Raw genomic sequence first — 23,591 nt, forward strand, 5'->3', positions numbered from 1 at the left:
CCTTACTTGAAAGATGACAAAAAGTCATTGATCAAAATGAACAATGCATTACAGAATAAAGTTATTCAGTTATATAAAAAATTTTTTGAAAAACTTACGCACTTACTTAGTTGCGAACCTAATATATTTGTATATATATATACATATATATATATATATAATATATATTATATATATAATATATATAATGTAAATTTGGTGTTGATAATAAAACGACTGGCAATAGCACTAATTGTAAGTTATATATATATTATATATATATATATATATATTATATGCCATGTATGTATGTATCATATAAACCTTTAGAAATGGGATGATCTGCCAATGTGTACATTTTCATGGCCATAGCAAAATCTTCCAAATTATTTAGAAACTCACAAAAATCTTTGAATTCCTGTAAATCAGAAAAACTTAAGTACATATAACTTACTTATATTATTTAAATCTTTAATTTATTTATATTATTCGTTCGAATAATATCAAATATTCGAATTCGTTTTGTTTATAGTACCAAGTATCAGGAACTAAAAAAGAATTAAAACATCCTAGTTTTTATAAAGCATTATAAAATATTATAGAAATCTCAAAAGAACTCTCGATTATAAAATAGATTGATTTCAAAACAATAATTTCTATATAGTATCTCTACTAATAATTCTCTTTAATATCTACCTGAAATGTAATACCCGTGCTGTTGATCTTTTACACGGTCCAACAATCGTTCCAAATACATGTCATAAACATCACCGTCTAATTGTGTATATCGAAGCAAAATTTGAGCGAAGTCTACCTCCGTGATTGTTTCATGACCTTTCGCATATTCTTGATATTCTAATTCCAAAACTTCATATTGCAAATTTTCCATAAATTTTCTAAAACCCTCGTATTGCAAATCATCCTTCCCATGCTTGCCGAGAAATGAATCTTGTTAGAAAAGCATTGAACAAACAATTGCTTAGAAATTCATTAATATATATTAATTATTATTAATATATTAATATATTAATTAATATATTAATTATTATTATTAATATATATATATATATATATATATATATACTAGCTGACCCGGCAAACGTTGTTTTGCTAAGTAAGGTATATTCTAAACAATTTCTAGAGAATCAAAAATATTAATACTTTAAGTGTATAAGAATGTGTTGTTTGAATGCTATATACAATGAGGTATTATAAAAACAAAAACCCCATTAGTTTGTCTATATTTTGTCAATACAATCAAACTGGAAATTTTATACACTTTCTATAGAAAACATTGGTATAATCCAATCCAAGTCTTTTTTGTCTTTTCGACTTATTGATTACGTTTCAAGTTTTTCAGATTATTTTTGGATTCTGGATTTTGTGTATAATTGTAATAATGCTACTGAGCTTATAAAATTTTCAAATTTCTGCTGCGAAGAGAGATAGAAAATGAATTAAGTATTTCTTCTTTTGACCTGCTTTTCTTTACATCAGTCTTTAAACAATTTGTTAACTAGACTTTTTACCCCGGGTAACTTGGAACGGCCAGGTGCCAAACAGCTTTAATGTCTTATTTAATTTTAAAGGTATTTTACAAAATAACTACACTTTTAACTAATGCTAAAAAACTACCAACGGAAAAAATTCTTTTATTATGGATTTTCAAAGATCACAGTTTATCTCCGGAGAGCAACGTCATAAGAATCAAGGTTATAGCTGGTTATACATCTTTTTTCCTCTACTTTTCAATTCCTTGTTAAACAATGCTTAACTTTACTGGTTTTTGACACATTGCTGGTAAACCTTCATATTACTATATATCTATTCTTCGATAAATCTCTGCGAAATTATAACTGGGAAAATGTTATTCGGCAAAATGTCCCTTGATCTATCTATACCAAATTTAGCTTTTGAATTTGAAAATGTTTTATAAACAACAATGAGTATATAATTATACAAATGAGATCTTTCAGAGCACCGTGTTTACCATAATTATATACTCATTGGTATTTATAAAACATTTTCTAGGTTATATTTTCTTTATTATGTTATTTAAATTCAGAACCTAAATTTTGTATCGATCAAAGGGACATTTTGTCGAATAACATTTTTCCAGAATTTATCGAAAATAGATAGTAATATATGAAGGTACGGGGTTAAAAGGTCCACCACCAATGTGTCAAAAACCAGTAAAGTTAAGCATTGTTGAACAACAATATTTGAAAGTAGAAGGAAAAATATGTTTGTAACCTTGATTATTCTCATGACTTTGCTCTCGAAATAAACATAGACAAACTAATGGGGTATATTGTTTGTATAATACCTCATTGTATATAGCATTCAGACAACACATCCTTATACACTTATAATATTAATTTTTTTGATTCTCTAGAAATTGTTTAGAATATACCTTAATTAACAACGTTTGCCGGGTCAGCTAGTATATATATATAAGAAGAAGCAAAAGGCTATATATAAAATCTATAATCTCAAGAAAATTTCTAATATCATACTGCTTGATATCAAGGTGGTCTAATTCGAAATCGAATTCGGAACTAGTGGTAACTGATCCACGTTCTTGATACAACATTATTAATAAATAACATTTACTTGTAACGTGGTGTCCACTTTATGTTTTCTTTGCAATCCTTGATCATCGTCAACCAGATCATCTAAAGCCGTTTCCGTAGCCAAACGGACGCTCGGGTTTTCTTTCTCAACGGCTTCCATACCGCGTCGCCCCCGATAGGCGTAACTAAATATACGCTCCATCTAAATATTTTATCATATAAAATTATTTATTAGTAATCGACTAATATGGTTTCAGAAAAAAATTTGTTAAAAAAATATAGAACTTGCTAAAAATTAGGTCATTTATATTGCCATCAGAGATCAAAAGCTGAACAATAGAGCCAAAAAAAAACGATTGGAAAAATAAAGAATAACTATATCAAATATAATTTTTTAAAAATATTGTAAACGTACTACTAAAATTAGTTAATTTCAAACTAAAATTCGAAATATTTTATGTAGTTGTTCGAGGTTTTAAATACTGATGCAACTGGACCATGGATTAATGGAGAAAATACTAGGAAAAAGTGAATCATATACATATATTCAATGAAATTAAAATTTCAAAATATTTTAGGCGATATTTTGAATACTGATGCAACTGAACAAACTGTAACAATTTTTTTATTGAAATATCTAAGTAATTGAGAAAATACAAAAAAAGAGTTATATAAATATATTTAATAAAATATATACTTGTAGTTTTCTGCAAGCTCTAGCATTTACTATAATTATTGTATATTGACCGTATGTAAACATGCAAAAAAATAAAGCCAGTTCATGCTGTATATATGTAAAGCTAAATACGTATGTTTTATATAGAATTCAATCCACGGAAAATTTACATAAAAACATTTAAATCCAAAAATATTAATAAATAATAAATAATAAATAAATGTAGAGGTAAGAAGAATATAACAAACATTCACAGAAAGACAAGTTATGTGAAATATTATTTCAAGCAGGCAGAAAATTGTGCATTGTGTAGGTGATACTTTATAGAATTACACAAATAGGTAATCTGTAAAAATTTATATATATATATATATATATATATATATCTATATGTATATATATATATATATATAATTTACAAAATGTTTTAAAATAATACATGTAATAAAAATCAGACAATTTTGGTAATCTTAATTCTGCAGAAGGTTTGGAATATAACTATTTTACGTCATTGTCAGTCGATCTACAATTTGAAAAAAATACAGCCAAATATAAAAAAATCACTTTTCAAACTGCATATTTAATAATTTGGTAGCTTTTTACAAAATATCGATGAAGATATTTCACATTAAATAATCTGCTTTTATCTAATAAACATTCGTATAAAAATTATTCACTCGTTAACATAAGTATAAGGACATGAATTAAATCTTTCCTTTTGTCTTGAAGCATTTGAATTGGATATGTGTATAAAATGTGTTTCAAAGCTTGATTGGAAGACATATTTTTTGAATGGTACAGTATAATATTATTACACTCATGTTGTGCATTTATATACAAATTATTCAATAATTTCATTTACATTTAATAAATTTACGGTACCAATCCCAAAATATATTTCCCAGTATAACAAACTGTTAGATAAAATCGCTATGTATACTCGCATTTTTGCCAAACAGAATAAATCATTTCATCTTCCTCTTTCTCTACTCACAAGTGAACGTTTCACTACAACAGGTTCAATTTTAGCTTCAGCATTCTCAGAATCTTCGGAAACTTTCTGTTCGATTGATTTCTTCTTCAATTTTATCCTAGGCTTCACAATAAATGTAGCCATTTCCTTAGTGGAAACTAAGCTCAAAAGCTGTTTGGTAAGCAGGTCTTTTTCAGTATCATTAAAAATTATTGAATTCACAAAACCAAAATTCTGAAGCATCACTTGGCAATTCAAAACAGACACAAAAGCCAGCTCAAATGAATTTCGTTTGTTACTCATTAGTTTTCATTATTCTGTTTCTATTGTTATAAACAATTATTGTTTTTTTGCGCAATCAATGACAAACGACTGAACAATGATTGAAGATTAATCGCAAAAAGCAACGTAAACATCATAAGGTACTTTTTATATATTACAACTGCACATGGTATATTTACAAAATACTGTTTATTGAAAATGATCTACCACATATTTTCATCGAAAACTTTACTTTAGCTAAGAATCCCTTGGTTATCCATCTAAAACTTATGTCCTGATTCCAGCAATGATATACAATTGCTTTAAAATTAGGTATAAAATATACGTCAATTCAGCATTGAAAATAAAACATTTTTTGTCCCAAACATATTATATAAATTGCTACAATACATTTTCTAATAATGATAATTCTAAAACCGGCAGTTTATATTTTGACATATTTTCTAAAGTAAAGAGAAAACATCTAATCAAACCATATAGATCATGTATATTATTACTGATATACTTTTTCTCAATAATACGAAAAAATATACTATAGTTACATGTTCCTCATCCAATTATTTAGCACATGACTCACTAGTTACCAATCAAATGTTTTACTGATACTTTTGTCAGACATATTGTACTAGTAGGATTAAAAACAAATCACAAACACTTAAATTATTCTACTAATATTAGTACGGATCGACTGATTACATTACACATACAAATTTTTGGAAAAATATTAGCATTATCATTTAGTCACAATCATTAGAAGTATGCAAAGATACACAGGGGTCTTTTGGGATACACAGGTGGGTTAATAAAGGATTAGCTAAGAGTTACTAGCAAGTTTGTAATATTTTTTTTTATTCTAACACAAAGTTTGGTTATAGCTTTCAGTACTCAATTATACCGAGAAAATCTTAAAACTGTTATTATTTGGTCCGCCTTTAATATTAGATGCATATTAACATTTGGATTATTTGAATTTAGAATATAAAAATAATTATATTATAAACAATTATAATATTCTGAATATCTTGACGCTTATATAACTTATATCAAGTGTACGAGTAATGTTGAATTCAAATACATATTTTAGGTAACATTAATGTCATTGTTATATACGAACATATATTTTGAATATTATTCTACAATATTATTTTTCATTATATATTTTTATGTTCAATTTTCTGTCTCTCCATTTTGTATAATAAGACCGTTTCAGTTAAAACTAAATTATATAAAGAACTCTACATATTACATAATTTAACTAAGGTGCAAGTGGTTATTTGCGTTAAAGCACATAACAATTTTAAATTATGGTTAAGATCATAACCTTATCACAAAAAAGGTTTGATTAAAATTGGCTTAAAATTGGCTTAAAAAAATAGTTAAATCATAAATTACAGAGAAACGGCCCGGCCGATTACCAAATACTAATAAGCACTATTCACAAATAATAGCTTTCAAACAGTTGTTTGATTTTTATAATTGTTAGATTTTTGGTTAGAACGCGGAAATTTTTTGTACTAATCTGCTAATTGCAAAGAAACGGCATGGCCGATCGACACGAAAAACTAATAAATGCAAGTCATTGTACAGCTGCATCGGATGGATTTAAATTTATTAAAAACGGTAAAGCTGTTTTTGAGAAAACCTCAGCGCTGTAATTTTGCCTCACATACCTACATTTTGGCAAACTGATATTAAACGATTTACAATCACTTAAAACGAGAAACAAAATCGGGAACAACTCATTCGGGAAGTTCAATAAAAATTTCCAAAATGTAATATTTTTCATTCAACTTATTATTGAATTAAAGTAATTGAGCATATTGAATATATAGTTGCAGTACCACTATCAGTAATAACCGCATTAATCAGAAAACGTATATTAAGTATCATTTAATAGTGAATAAATTAGATCGTAAAATTAAACTAATAACATCATCAAATGTAGTATGAAGATTTTAAAAGCTTTTTATTCCCAAACATTCACATTTACGGCGTCCTTAACGCTGATTTTCGGATTTACGACCGTGGGTATATTAAAAGCGATTACAGCTATTTTGACGATCCTATTATCATTCAAGAGGAAGAAAATTACGAACCCTTCTGTTGTATAGTTCCGACCGACGTGAAAATTCTTTTCTAGGGTATATGGTAGATAATAAGTATGATGTCGTTAAAATTATATTTTGAACCATAAACGATCTTTAGTGTCTATTTATTACGCCGTAAAAAATATTTCCATGTTACAAGAAGAGTAATAATTATTATGGCCTGAGACACATGAACGGATTCTGATAGATACTTTATATTACAGTTCAATTTAATTAATTAATAAATTAGATGATTATTAATAGTATTTAAGCTATGAAAAATTAGATGTATGTGTAAGTATACCTTCCGATATGTGTATATAGTGTATATAATCGGCGAATTAAAGTTCCGCAACTTTTAAAATTGTCACTATAAAAGTTTGAAATTTGACCTATGGAATTTTAAAATGTTCTTTAAGACCATGTCTCGTAACAAGTTAACTTCGTTTCTCAGCTGGTACCTCTCGATTAAATCAATTCACGATTTTTGGCGCAAGCTGAGTAATTCTTGGTAAAGTTTACCAAGAGGTTTCTTCGTAAATAATTATTGAAATATTTTTTTAAACAATTTTGATGAAACATTGTATTAAAATAAAGGTCTTAACAAGCGTTCGAAAGCCTAACAAAAATATTAGAATTCTCCGAAAAGTGGTTTAATTATAAAAAAATGTTATAGTTCGGAATATTAGTATCAAACTTTCAAAATGTAGATAAAATTTCAAATGTTTCCCTTATCGATTAAGTCGATTTATTCACACGTTTTGGCAAGTTCAGTGCAATGCAAAATGCCACTTGCAACTAGTTTATACTTTTGTACTGTATCCACTGAATAGTTTAAAACAAAAATGACTGTTACAAAATAATGACTGAAATGATAAAATACACTAATGAACGTTAATTTAATAATTAATTAAATATATTATAATTAAACACTAATCTTATATGACGATCTATATTATAGATTCTATAAAAACTATTTATTAATGTAATTAAAAAACAAAATTTGTGGAGGCTTAGTTGCAAATTGCTGGAACTTCCCGCACCGTAATGAAATATTCGATAAATACTGTATTTTCATTATTCGTATTTAATAAACGAAAAATAAGAACTTATGAATTAGACGACGAAGTTGATATATCTTTACATGAAAAAATACATAAATAAATCTACATGAAGCAGAGTTAGAATAAAGAATCTTATCTCATATTTCTAAAAATTATATAAACTGAATTGCAAAGTTAAGATTATTTATTTGAAGTATATAAGCGAGCTTGAGAATTTTATCTAGAATTGAAAGTAAAATCAGAGTCATTTTCGATATTCAAAAAAATGTTTTGAAAATTTTGAAATATGAAAAAAATACAAAAACTAATCAGTACGTTTCCCTCTCAGCAGCAGTCAAATGTTTTTTAAATATTTCAAATCGGTTGATCTACGCGCCCGAAATCGTCGATGAATGAATATTGCATTCACACAAAACACACACACACACATACAACAATTTTTTCCAAGGTGTGCCAAAATATTCAGAAACCTCTAAAACATGAAGATATGCAAATAATTTCAAGGATGATTATATAACCTCGCCCCACAAGAAGTTAAAAGAAGTTATAGCTTCAGTAGATTTATAAAATTGTGCCTATAAAACAATAGTATAGATAAATATAGTATTTAGTATTATAGTATTGAATGAATATAAATAAAGGATCATGTGAATCAACCCCACGAACAATCATTACATGAATAAAGACAAAGAACGAAGAATTACGTTTAGTGTGGGACTCGCGGTAGTAAAATATAGTTGTCTCGAGTCGGTGTCTAGTATCACGGTCGTAAAATATTTATCTGTGAAGGGTTGGAAACTGATATCCTCCAGAAGTGGCCAACATAACGGTTGATTATTATATGTATTGTGTATATCTTATTTCAAAAGTATTATTCTTATGGGAATGAGAATTAATAAACGTGTACGGTTATTAACCCGAAGACGCAGATGACAAAAGAAACGCAGTCCCGTTTGGAAATTTCCTCGCACATGTTTATTGCAACTGGTAAAACCAACGAATCGTCAGGATAAAGTTAGTTAAATAAAACCAATGTTTATAATTAATATTTTTTTAATAAATCTTCAATAAATAGCATACTTAGCACATACTTCGTGTTAAATTCTCGTGCAAATACAATAATTATGGTTGCCTAAAAATTTGATAAAAGTAATCAAAAGATTTCCTCAAACTTTCTGGAGGCAAGCCTGGATAACTTTACAAATTTATAACTTCCCGTAGGGTAAGTTATTGTAAAAATTTTCAATTTCGATTTTCGGCCCATTACATTTCTCGACGTTTTGAAGGTTTCTGAACATTTTGGTATAAATCAGAAAAAAATGGATGTGTGTGTATGTATGTATGGATACAATTTTTCGTCCACGTTTCGGGCGCACGGATCAACCGATTTGAATGGTTCGAAAAACATTCGATTAGTATTGATAGGGAGATGTGCTGATTAGTTTTTGGCAAAGGCAGGTCCAGCAGTTACGGAGATAAAGAGCAAAGAGTACAGAAAATAGAAATCGAGTTTTTGAGAGAACGGAGTATCGGATTTGAATGATCTAAAAACCATTAAATTAGTAATGATTGGGAGAAGTGTTTATTAGTTTTTGGCAAAGGCAGCTGCGGCCTAGGCTCAGCCATTTCGAAGATACGGAGCTAAATGTGCAAAAATGGCAGTTTTTGAGAGAACTAAGCGTCCGACCTTAAATGATTCAAAGAACTTTCTGCTTGTCTTGACAAAATAATTGATTTTGAAAAAAAAAAATTGTTTCAACTTTTTTTTTCAATTTTTTTTTCGAATTTTTTTTTTTGTACTCGCATATCGAAAATAATTCAGAGTTCATTTTTAATTCTGATTTATTCTAATTCTAATTTCTTCTAATATACTTTAAACAAATAATTTCAAATTTGCAATTCAGTTTATATAATTCTTATAAATATTAAACAATGTTACAATATTTATAATAATCTATTTGAAAACATTCAATATTCCTCGAACATTTCGTTACGGTACGGAAAGTACCAGCAATTTGCCTTAAGGCACGATGCCATTCACCCCACTAGTTTATTTTATTTATCGCGACTGAAATTTGTGGACTTTTAATATACACATTATTGCCTAATATAATATTTTTTAATAATAAGAATAATTATAGAGAAATTATATTTTTTCAGAGATTTTGTACCTTTCCACTTATGTTATAAGCCAGTAACTCTTTATTTTACAGGATAGGAATTTGTAAAAATTATTATTATATTTTACCAAAAATAGGGATGCAAATATCAACAATTACAGATAACATATTGTGACACAACACATATTAAGAGGCAGATTATTAAGTAGGAATGAGAGCTTTTGACGAAATGGCTCACTTGCTTTTTCATTAGAGAATTATGAATATGTAAGATTTATTATCTATTTGTTATCTTATCATCTATCAGAATCATTTATGGGTTCGATTATTCATTTTAAATATATTCAATTTTTCAATGTGTAATATATTATGTGAAATGAAATTAAATTTGTCAAAATCTACATAATTTTGAAATCGATCATTTGTTTCTATATGTATATAGGTATGCTAAAAAAAGATGTCTCTCGAAAAATATACTGACAAGTTACAAAAGACAAAAGGTGTAAGACAAATAAAAATAAAAGTTTGAACATACAATAGTGTATCTAAAAATGAACAGATATCGCTACAACATTTACTAAATAAAGTGCAAGTAAGACAATTTCGTAAATTACCGCTCTTCATTGAGATAGGAAAAGTTTGGATGCAGGCAGATAGGAACACTCACTGCTTTTCTAGTTCCTTCATCCAATTCTCGATCTTCCATTGAACCACCCAGCAATCTTCTGATCTGCAGAAAATTTATACAACACTTTCGGCTAAATAGCGCCTTAAGTTAAAATAATATCCTTACTATTTTTAAATTTGTTCAATACTTAATTTGGGCAGTTAACAATTGTCGTAAGCGGAACTGCCCCTGTGGATCTTGAAGTATCGACAATACAAAAAGTAACAACGAGCATTATATATATTGTATATTGCTAACGTTTCATTTAAAACCAGTGATTTGAAAAAAATGTTAGAACCGCTAGCGATATAAATATTAACAATGCATCAAACATGAAATATTTCAAACCCTATAAACCACAATTATACATTTAGATATTACGCTTCCACTTATAATATTATTATTATTTAATTTTCTACTGGCATAAATTTGAGACGAAATACTTTTTTGTAACTGTGCAGAGTGGTGCTGCAGCCATAAAGAACCAAATCATGCAACATCTTAAGCAAAATTCATGCCAACTTGAATTTACTAATCAAAAATTTAATAAACAATTAAAACCGAATAATTGTGTAGGAAAGAGTGAAATCTTAAATATAAATGTTATGTTATATAAATAATAAAGAGAGTGAAATGTGAAATTTAATTTAATTAATATAAATAACATGAATTTTATGTCATATTATAAAATGAACCAAATCTTCAAACTGATAAACATAGCATCTAAATGTAAAAAATATTTATTTAAATAAAATGTTAAAACTATGAAAAATCATATATTCAATTATTATAACAACGTTCGAATCCATTCAGTGCCAAGAAATTAGAAGCATTTTCCAAAACTACACACAGGCTTTAGAATAAAAAAAATGTACTATGTATGTAATTGCAACTAAATTCTGTAAATACAAATCGTAAATCTGTCCTTTAGCAATAAGTGCATAATATTTTTTCGTGTTTTGATTACTTGACCAATTCATTTGGTATTTAATTTCATGTAAAAATAATATAACAATTTAATTTATTAGTAAAAAAACTTCGCTAAAAATAAGAATATAATATTGATAACATATTAAAGTATGTACTTATACTGTATAGGAAAAAATGTATAAAATATAAATAATTATACTCAGAATGAGTAGTAGTATTGGCATCGAATGGATTATAAAATCTCAGTTTGAAGATTAAATACCACTATGAAGATGATTGCAATGAAAAGTTTAGAAAATATATACTAATAAATGATACTTACAAAATATATTCTCGCTTACCACTAAAAATTCCATTTTATCCACTCTTTGATTACCATCGGTGTCGAACATATTAAATGCTATTTTAAATCCTGATTGTGGCTCTGAAAAGGGAAAATATTAAGAAAAATACTAAATTGTTTATTAAAAAACTGATAATGCCCATTACCGAGTTATTAATTATTGCTGGTATTATTTAATTTACTTACTTGTTAATATAGAGAGCAGAAATAAATATTCCGTGTAATATTTATTCCTGAAACCAAATAAATAATAATAACTAATACAAATAATAAGCTCAAATAATTTTATTGAACTAAACTTTGTGAATAAGTTTAAAATCCAATTAAATCCAATCAAATTCCTAAATTTTGTATCTTATACTAGTAACAGTAATAGAAACTAATACTAATCTATCTATGAACATTACAAATCAAGATGTCATATCGAAATTTATTTTGTAATTGAATTAATGCTGTCAATATGGTATTCAAGTCTAGAGTCATGAATTTTATGCAATATTTGAAAGACTGTGAAAAAAAGGCAAATAATATTTTTATATATTTTTTATTTTTTTATAGTTTTAATTCTAGAAGGTGATCTCAAAAAATTGACGCCTGACCTCCAAATAAACCAAAGAAGAAAAAAGATATTATTAATCTAGAATAATGTCGCTATAATATCAACTACGGACAAGTTAAAATAATTGTTTTTCGCTAAATAGCGGCTGGTAAACAATATATTTTTATTACAATTTTGATATTCTCGAATTGTGGAATTTGTGGATGATCGTACTGACTTCAGCTCACAGTGAAAAAAATGTATAAAAAAGAATAAAAATTTCAAGTAAATTATTAGTCAAGTACAATTTGAGAAATCGTGGGTATCGTATCGAAAAAGGCAGTTTCGAGAAAAATGCGATTAAAGTTTCGCAATGGGAAGAAATAGCAGAGTTTAATCGTGGTCGAACCAGATATATCTCCAAAAATAATTAAAATGTTTACAAATCATCTTGTATAGATATTTTTTTTAATTCTAGACCAGAATACGCCCTGTAATTTAAATAAGTCTTTCATTTGAATAATAATTCCTTAAACTTAACTAAAACTATTTAACATAAACTTTATATGAATATGCATATCACACATGAGTTAATAAAATAAGTAAATTGATTAAATATCTATGAAATGTAATTGTTTGTCATTGAGTAAATGTAATGTAATTCCTAACGTATTGTCAAGAAAAGCAAAATTTGTACTTTCAATGTTTATAAATCATGATTACTAAGTTAATTATGGTAATGTACATATCAATTAACCATATGTATATTAGGGTGGTCCTTAAAATGGTCATTTTCGAATTTTCTTGCTCCCAGGGGCTCGAATGGTTCGAAATAGATAAAAAACAATTCTCTGGAAGATTTAGCTCTTAATATTAACGTTTAGATAGAGCGCAATTCAATCAAAGTTTTGTATGGAAATAGCGTGGAAAAATTTTAAAAATGTTTTTTAGATGTAATTTAGCGAACAAATGAATGAATAAAACTTATTCATTTGTCGCTAAGTTATACCTAAAACATTTTTTTGAAATTTTCAAAAATTTTTCCATGCTCTTTCCATACGAAGTTTGATTGAATTGCGCTCTATCTAAACGTTAATATTAAGAGCTAAAACTTTCAGAGAATTGTTTTTTATCAATTAGGAACCATTTGAGCCCCTGGGAGCAAGAAAATTCGAAAATGACCATTTTAAGGAGCACCCTAATGTATATATTATCAGTCTATAATATTTATATAATGCTTACTATAAATTACGTAGAGAATATACATAAATATTCAATATATATATAACTGTTTATATTAATTGTTTCATAAAAAAAATTTAATCCATTTTAGAATTAATAAAGAAAACTTATAAAATTTTACCTTATCCTGTAAAATTAGGATTTAAAAATATGTTAATTGTTTCGTCAAAAAGAAAGTAATATAAATTAATTTCAGAAGGAATATTTTTTTCAATAAAATTTTACCTTTTTCTCTAAGGTTCCTAAACATCTGATGTGATCCTTTTTTGAGCGTAGGCGTCGAAGATTTAAGCGCTTGAACCTCCGACAAAGTCAGCTGTCGACGCTTCAGACGGGCTGCGGATTAACGGCGGAAAGTAATGGCAGAGTAAAGTTTAGACGATGTAGTGCGAAATAAATCTTAATGGACAAGCATTTATTTGCCCATGATCGAGACATATATTACACTCATAAAATACACAAATAACTACAAAATCAACGAGCAAACATCCAAGTGAATAATTACCTTTTTTATTGAATATTTGAATAAAATAAGTGTAACTAAATCAACGAGCAAACACGCAAGTGAATAATTGCGTTCTTTGTTGAATTTTATAATAAAAAAAATCAACTAAATATATTGATTTAATATTCCTTATTTTAATTTACTCAGAAGCAAATTGCGCTAAGTAATTAATGATATATATTAATGCTATGGTGTAATTGATGTAAGGAGTAAATAAAGAATAAGTGAAAAATAATTTAATAACAAAATTGATAATAAAATCTTCTATTTTGTTGCCAAACACTTGTAATAACCTGTCACTGATTCTAATATTTTAATTAAGAGCAGATTCAGCAAAGTACAAAAATATTAAGAAAAATAACAATTGGTTTATGACCAACAATGAAGTAGTATATCCACGGGAAAATCATATTTTATGGAAATGAAGTTTTTTATGTTTATCTGTATAGTGAGATTATTAAAATCGATACTGAATTTTTTTGTTGTTATTTAATCTAGGTTGTATTTATTATTTTAGATTGTATTGAGTGCTTTATTTATTGTGTTCACCTTATCCAAAAAATATAATCAGAACAATCTTTCATGTCTTTCATGTATAAACATTCTATTTTATTTTATTTATGTTTGTTTATAAAAATTTTGACGATATATGTAGCTTGTTTATCCGAATAAATTTGTAGTGTCTCGACTATTTATATATATTTTTTAATATAATAAAAAAATGTTAAGCCTAGAATCTTCCAATTCACTGTCTAGAAAATATTGTAGCATATCAATGTGAAAATCATATTTCATTAAAATGAAGTTTTTTATATTTATCTGTATAGTGAGATTAATACAATTGATACTAAATACTTACTTATAATTTTTTTTAATATAGTAAAAAAATATTAACGTAACGTAACGTAAGTTTAGAATCTTCCACCTCATTGTCTAGAAAATCTTAGGATGTCATGCACAAATTGATTGTCAAATTCAGTTATACAAAAATACAATTTATGTTGAAAAATGATAGCTAATTATATCTAATGTTCTCTTTATTGATTTATTTAGTTAAATATTTTTCCGAAAAAATCCAGAATAATTGCCTCTTATGAATCAAGATCTTGACGATAATTTGTGACGTAAATGTTTAAATGAATTAATAGCATTTCTGCATTTATGATTTTTTTTGGTATAGTAAAAAAAAATTAACTTACGTCTAGGATCTTGTTCCACCACACTGTCTAGAAAATCTTGTGGTGTCATGTACAATTGATTGTCAAATTCCGTCGATGCAAATCTGATAAATCTTCGCTCTCTTGCAGTTAATTTGGTTGCTTGCTGTAATTGCTCGTCCTTAAAGTAGAGAAAAAAATTAAATTTAGGATAAAATTCATTAATTTTAATATTTCAATCGCAAAATATCATCAATATAAAAGGAATCATTTATCACATTACTTAGTCTTGAATTAATTAGTTAATTGATAAGAAAGATAAACATTTCCGAATTTACAAACATTATGCAGTAGTAAACTGCATTAGACTAAGTATTTATGTAATTAAAATAATTAAAACACACAGATTAATTATAAAATTATAGTTTATACAGCTACTATTAGTGTAAATCTATGTCCTATTCTGCTGTATAATTCAAAAAAAAAATTCACTAATAGCTTATTATTATTATTAAGGACCACCCTACTTTGAGACATTTTACGATTTATTCTAGAAAAGGTCTCTACCATATTCTTTTAAGTATAAACAATATATAATTAATCATTTAAAAGGCAGCAAAAATCCTTTTAAGATCTTATCAGTACTCAAGTGAGCATTTATTTTGTCGTTTACGACTTTGCAACGAGGTGCACTCAAGATTTATTACAGAACTTGGTGAGTTTTATTACAAATTTGGTGCCGTTACAATGCGCCGTTTAAAATAATTTATATCAGATGCTATACCTACACAAGCCCGGTATGGCACAATTAATCAAAAAATAAAAAAGATAGTAAAAAAAGAGAAAAATCCCTTGTTATCTGATTGTGCCAGTTGCAGAGAGTGTAAATGTAATATACTAGAACACCAGGTAATGATGCAAGCAACCCTTGGTAATCATTATAAAAAAAAACCCGGCTTGTCACGACACGGTCCTAGTTGGAAATCAGATCGAAGATAAGAATGTAATTAAATAAATGATTTCAAAATAGCCAAAATTTGTGCCATGTGAGTTTTTGTCAAATTCAAATCGAAAATCCAATTTACTCTAAGAATATTTGTATACAAATGCCAAATAACAATGTTATCGTAAGTGCAACAATTTGCTATCACTTACGATAACATTTTTTTTAAATTATATTATTATTAATATTATTATTTATTATAGATAATCAGAAAATACAAATTTCTATAAGCTTCCACCATCGAAATGCCTTTGTAGATAATAATCTATGTTTAGTAAAATGAGCTGTGCTTAAAGTTAGCAGGTCTCCAGACTTTTTTTTTTAGCTTTCCAGTTGGAGAATGTTATTTGATTAATTGCATATCTGGATTTGTATGTTGGTCTAATTTGATATAGTATGAGTTGCTTCTATGATAATAAACGCGTGAAGTAGAACTAATGATATATTCCAAAGTATGTGCCATTTGGAGGTTAGGTTTTAAAAGTTGATATATTACAATTACTGATTAAATTAATATTATACAACTGATTACATTCTTCTCACACAAAAACTCAAATCTAAGGATGCGTATGGATGAGAATATTAAATTATATATTTTGATTTTTTCTCATAGAGGCGACTATTTTTTAGTATCTTCAGAATAAATTCACTACATAATTTCAGATTTTTTTTTAAATTGAAAATAACATTCTTCGAATATCTTGATCAAACTACTCACATATTTGAATACAAAATTTAGTATTACTTAACAGTGATTGTAGTATTACTTCCATACAAAATTATTATAAAAATGCATAATATTGAAAATATAATGTCACATTCTTCGAATGTCCCTGCCATAGAACTAATATATTTGAATATTGAAATTTATATTGCGGAGATTAAATTAATACCATATGACTAAATCGATTATATCATTATTTTCAATTAAGCGTTCAATTATTATGAAAATGAATATAAATGAAAATTCCATATATGAACTGGATGACTTTTAAAGGCTAGAGACTGTAGAACTTTCCAGCAAATTCATTTATTTCTTAACTGCACAAATTCAGACATAGTTTTAATTATAATATTCTTCGAATATGTCAGTCATAATACAACTAAAATAGTTATATTATTCTTCTCATTTATTGTGCATAATTTTGAAAATGTATCACGATCATAGATGACTATTTTTAGGAGCTTCAAAATACATTCACTTGATAAATTTCGTGATATTCAAAGAACAACACGATACTATAAACACTATTATGATAATGATCTCGAAAAAGTGTGATATTCAAATGCCATCCACACGACTTGGAACAATAAAAAGCCTTACGGCGATCAATTATTAGATTAAAGGACCGCTTTCTCTTCTAGAATTGAAATAATATATAGCGCCACCCTTATGTTTATTGTGTTACAGTGACCGCGACCAGATCCCAAGATGAACGCCCGAGATAAGATTTCGGCATGGCTTATACTAATAAAATACCCCGAAATAATATTTAACTTATCACAGAGTAAAATTCAGCCGAATATATAAATGAGAAACTATTTTATATAATTGTGTTTCACGGAACTGTTACAAAACTTTGGAAATGTGCAATAAAAAATCGTTGTGTAAGCCCGTGATTCAACATTTGCAAATTGGTGTAATACTATTGGTGTAATACGCTATTTCTCTTATCAGGATGTTATTACAATAAGCATAATAATAGCAAGTTAATAAAAAATATATATCAAGTTTGCATACTTGGTCAGATAATTTTTTAACGTAGAAAATATGAATAGATACCCTCATCTCCGGATTTCTTTAGCGAGTTATAGTCTACAATTAAATAGTCCAGAGGAAATGTATAAATTATTATTATTATTATTTTTTTTTTTTTTTGTCAATCAAAACTTTATTCAAAGTTTTATAATACAAAATTGTTGAGTATATAAAAAAATAATTAAGCATAAATACAAAAATATAAATGTAAATAACAGAATATTAATAAAATAAAATTACAAAATATTGAAATAATAATCTTAACAATTATTTTTATATGAGTTAAAGTAAGCATTATGAAGAGCAAGAATTAATGATCCAATTAATATTTAGGTACATACATATTAAGTTTTGTCATTTTTATAAAATCTATGCTAAAATATAATTATATTTTATAGAACTGTTTCAAAAACTTTTTTTAGATATTTCTATGATAAACGCATTGTAAGAGCGCATGACCCATTATTTGCTAGCTAGGAAGCCTCTAGCTTTTTTTTTTAATTAATATATTTTGAAATACCACTGATTACATTTCTGTGACAAAGATGAAAAGATGATATGACTATTCTTCTACAGAATCCAATATAATTATTTTCCCCAACACATAATTATTTGTTCATTAGAACTAATGTTCATTATTTCACAATCATTTTCTAGAAAAAGTTCAGTGTTACGACTTATCCCTTGTTTATGGCTAGTTGTTACTACTTGCCCCGGCAGATGTTACAACTAGTAACATCTATCGGGGCAAGTAGTAACGACAAAAAACGACAATATTACCTCTGTTAAATTATTCATTTTGAGAAAATTGACATGTTGCTAAGTAATTCTTTTCATAAATCAACGAAAACTATAATTAATACACATAAAAAATATGGTATGGCTGCAATTAATACAAATAAAGGATGTAGTGACTCGTGTAACAAAATTTACATGTGCCCAGAGCTTACAATCTATGCATTTCACCCAATTATCTTCACTTGAATGTGTATATAACTTCTGCAAGTTTCAACTAACCCCAGCCGTGATTTCTTTACATTAATCGAAATAGCAATCGCAAAATTGTTGAACAATATCAGAAATTGATATATTTGAAGTAAATTAATAAATAAAATTCAAAATTAGTCGATAATAATAACGCAAACCGAAATTTTATGATAGTATTTCATGTCAAAACTGACGGACCTGCACAATTCTGTACACTGCAAAGGCCTGCGAGACAGAAGCTATGACATTAATATGCAGAACGGTTTACATTCCCAATCGAGATAACAAAATTTAATATCGTTTAAAATCCCATTAAAAAGCGCCTGTTACTATTTACCCCTGTTACATAAAACCATGAAGAATAAGACTAATTACTTATTATATACTTATTATACCCATTTCTATCAAAGAACTTTATATACTTTATATACCCATCATTGTATTCCTTCACACCATTTTTAACTGCAACCCTCACAATATTAATAAACTACTACTGCTATTATGTTCAATTCCAATTATAATTGTAGAAATTTTAAACTTTAGGATAAAACAGACTTAAGCAAAAAATAATTATGGCTCAATTTAAATTTAAGTAAAAAACTTTCATTTAGACTTGGACGAAATGAGATGCGAAGAATTCTATTTTACATGTTTTGATTATTCTCTAAATGATTAAGAATAATTTAAAACCAAATTCTTAATTTGTAGACGGTAGTAGTATTATATAGTATTATTTGACATCCCCTATTAATATATTGAAATATATTCATAGCACTTGATACTATCAACACATCTCGAGGCGCGTAATAGACAATTAAACTCCTTATAATAATAACGCATGTTTAATTAACGACGATGTTTGTCGCTCTACACGTCGGTATTTTCTCAGTTTTAATTAATTAAACAGAAGTGAACGAAGTAATCGAAGTAATGGATAAAAACTATCTACATATATAGTTTTTGTATCAACAGAGATGTACATCGGACTAAAATTAATGTACATCGCCAACTTGGAATAAAATATTTCTTTGAATATATGAATTTATCATCGGAATAAAATTCCTTGAGCCGTAGCATAAATCAAGAAATAATTTACAATAATGAGACATTATGCTTCATATGAGATAATCATTGCCGTGTTTGGTTTTTAGTATAAAATATAACCCCGATTTCCGATAGCAACAACCTTAATTGAAAGCTTTCGATTTATTGATTGGATATTATTATACCCTTATATTAAAAACAGCAAATATTTTACATACTTACGACAATGTAAAAGTAAACGTAAACTAGTGGGGTGGGTGGCATCGTGCCTTAAGGCAACGAAACGTACCGTAACGAAATGTTCGAGGAATATTGAATGTTTTCAAATAGATTGTTATAAATATTGTAACATTGTCTAATATTTATAAGAATTATATCAACTAAATTGCAGAGTTGAAATTATTTGTTTAAAGTATATTAAAACTATAGTCAGAATTAAAAATAAAATCTGAATTATTTTTGATATACAAAAAATAAAAATTAAAAAAAAAAAAAATGGAACAAAAATTTTTTTTCCAAAATCAATTATTTTGTTAAGACAAGCAGAAAGTTTTTTGAATCAATTGAATCGGACGCTTAGTTCTCTCAAAAACTGCCATTTTTTGTACATTTAGCTCTGTATCTCCGCAATGGCTGGGCATGCCTTTGCGAAAAACTAATAACCCCTTCTCCCAATCATTACTAATTGAATGTTTTTTAGATCATTCAAATCGGATGCTCCGTTCACTCAAAAACTCGATTTCTATTTTCTGCACTCTTTGCTCCGTATCTCCGAAACGGCTAGACCTGCCTTCGCCAGAAACTAATCAGCTCTTTTCCCTATCAATAGGAATCGAATGTTTTTTAAACCATTCAAATCGGTTGATCCGTACGCCCGAAAACGTGGACGAAAATTTGTATCCATACATACATACACACACACACACACACACACACATCCATTTTTTCTGAAGTATGCCAAAACGTTCAGAAACCTTCAAAACGTCGAGAAATGTAAAAATTTTCAATTCCGATTTTCGGCCCATTACAATAACTTACCCTACGGGAAGTTAATTAATATACGTTCATATGCACTCACTCAATTTAAAATATACAAATCAAACAAAACAAAAAATATAGTATATGCTTACAAAATAAAGCATATATCATTTTCAAACATTTCATTCAGATCTTAAAAATTTTAGCTTTCAATTTTAATATAAATCCGATGACCAGTTCCCATCACTAGCATCAATATGTTAAAAAGAAAAAACATTCAGGTGAATACGAATAGCTGATTATTGACACATCGAGAACGAATGAAGTTTTACCCATGCCACTGATAACAAATTCCGATTAAATTAAATTAAGTTAAAAACATATTTTATTAAGTGTAATATACATACTTTCAATAGCAAAGAAGGAAACAGAATTTTGTAACACATCTATGACAAACTATCATAGTGTTTGTAACAAAAATATCGTTTTGCTGAAGCAAAAACTATGGTTTGAATATCGAATATTAGACGTGTATAATTTTTTGCTTCTAATTCGATATTTTACCGCATACATTATGAAGTCAGCATCCCTTACATAAAACTCAACTAGTTGGTTTGGTATTTAGCCTTGAGGCAAGTTACATGAACTTCCCGATATGTGCAAATAATCGACTTAATCAATAAAAAATAAATTAATTTATGAGTGATTCTAAGTATTCCGAGTGAATTTATTACACATCATTGCAAACGAACGAACGAACACGTTAACTCGGAGTATTTTCTAAAAGCAAATTTTCAAAAATAAATAATTTTAATTAATCAATAATTATAATTGAACTAGTTTCCGTAGGACTTTAATGGTTTACTATGTTCAAGACCAAGTACACTATCGTTATACCAACTAAATCATCTAATTTTATTTTTAGCAAACGTCAAAAACACTACCCAAACTTTGATGAATTTTTAAAATTAAACTACTTGTCGTAAGGCCGTAATATTTCAGTAAGTTCTATAAGACCATGATATATATCGCCAAAAAAAGTTCCATGAAAATCGGCTTAAATTTTGTTTTCAATAGTTAATTACAAGAAAACGGCTCGATGGATTTTCACCTAAAACTAATCAGTATCATATTCCCAACTAATATCTTTCGAACAGTTTTTGATTTTTTAAAATCGGTTCGGTAGTATGAGCTTAAATGTGGACGAAAGGTTTAACACTTTTTTCCAAATTACAAAGAAACGGCTCGGCGGATCGTCGGACAAAACTGAGAAACGATAATCCTCATCGAGATACATCAAATGCTTTTTAAATATCTAAAATCGGTTCAGGCGTTTTTGAGCAAACGTCGATGAAAGTTCTAATTTTGACAAATGCCAAAAAGACCATACTAATTTTTGCAAACTTTGAAAAATTTTCAAAATTAAACGACTTGTCGTAGGATAAGTAGGTAATATTTTAGTATGATCTAGAAGACTATGATATCTACCGCAAAAAAATTATATAAAAATCGTCGAATTTTAAAAAACTTTATTACAAGAAAACGGGCAGGCCGATCTCTACCAAAAACTAATCAGCACGATTACCAACCAATATCTTTCGAACGGTTCTTGAATTTTCAAAATCGATTCAGAATTGCGGGCTAAAACGTAGACGAAATTTTTTTCACTTTTCCTCGATTCATAAAGAAACGGCTTGGCCGATCGTCTCACAAAACTGACAAACAATAGTCCTCATCGAGATACATCTAGTGGCTTTTAAATTTTTGAAATCGGTCCAGCCGTTTTCGAGAAAACGTCGATTTACGGCAAAAAATCTGTTTACACACACACATACATACTTTTTCCAAATTAGGTCTCATTCGATTCAGAATGGCTTGAAACGTCGAGAAAACATAAAATTAGCGATTCGGATTTTTTTATGAAAACAAACTTCTCCTTCGGGAAGTTAAAAAAAAAAACAAGTGCCGATTGCTTAATTCATATTTTCAAATCATTATTACCCTATTAGTCTAAATATAGTGGAACGTTTGCCGAATATAGGGCAACACCGTAGCCTTTGAGAGCATGTTTCACAAAGTGCCAGCTGGTTTAAAAACCAAACAGAGACACCATTGTCAGTTAATGACTGTCCAGGGATTACTGGAATCTAAAATCATGGCACACGCCATCTGCGACTACTGCGACACGAGTTCATTTTAGAACTATTAGTAGTCCAGTCGGTAGAAATGGCTTAAAAATAGATTGATGAGTTGCATTGAATTGATGCGTGCAATACGCCCGGCTATAAATTTCGGCGGAACATTTACAACCAACGAGAGTAATTGCTTTGCATAGGCCAAATTTTCATTTTCATTTTTGCTTACGTAAGCCAGGCGGTATTTGATAAAAATCCACTTTCTAACTTCCTGTAGTTCACCTCTAATAAATAAAAACCGATATATCGTCTAATACTTTTGATATAAATTTTAATGTGAATCAGGAGTAGAAGTGAAAAGTGAAAATAGTCGTTCGGGGGCATTGCTGTAACAAAAATACAACTATTAGATATACAGAAGAATGGTTATTCGATGGATTGCCCCTCGTGAAACATTAGATTAAGTTCTCCAAAAACAGCTACTAGGACAAGTAGCTCTGAGTAGTTCTGGACTCAGCATTTTGTAGAAAATTCATGTTCAGACATTTT

The 23,591-nt window shown here is 27.9% G+C and overlaps 1 pseudogene; it reads right to left on the bottom strand.

Moving 5' to 3' along the window:
* Positions 1–271: 271 nt before the first annotated feature.
* The window catches only part of LOC113383324, a 49,436-nt pseudogene continuing 26,116 nt past the window's right edge, over positions 272–23,591 (bottom strand).

The sequence above is a fragment of the Ctenocephalides felis genome, unplaced genomic scaffold, assembly GCF_003426905.1.
Source record: "Ctenocephalides felis isolate EL2017-DRISC unplaced genomic scaffold, ASM342690v1 CF-g0.4_SCAFFOLD_00845, whole genome shotgun sequence".
Classification (NCBI taxonomy): domain Eukaryota; kingdom Metazoa; phylum Arthropoda; class Insecta; order Siphonaptera; family Pulicidae; genus Ctenocephalides; species Ctenocephalides felis.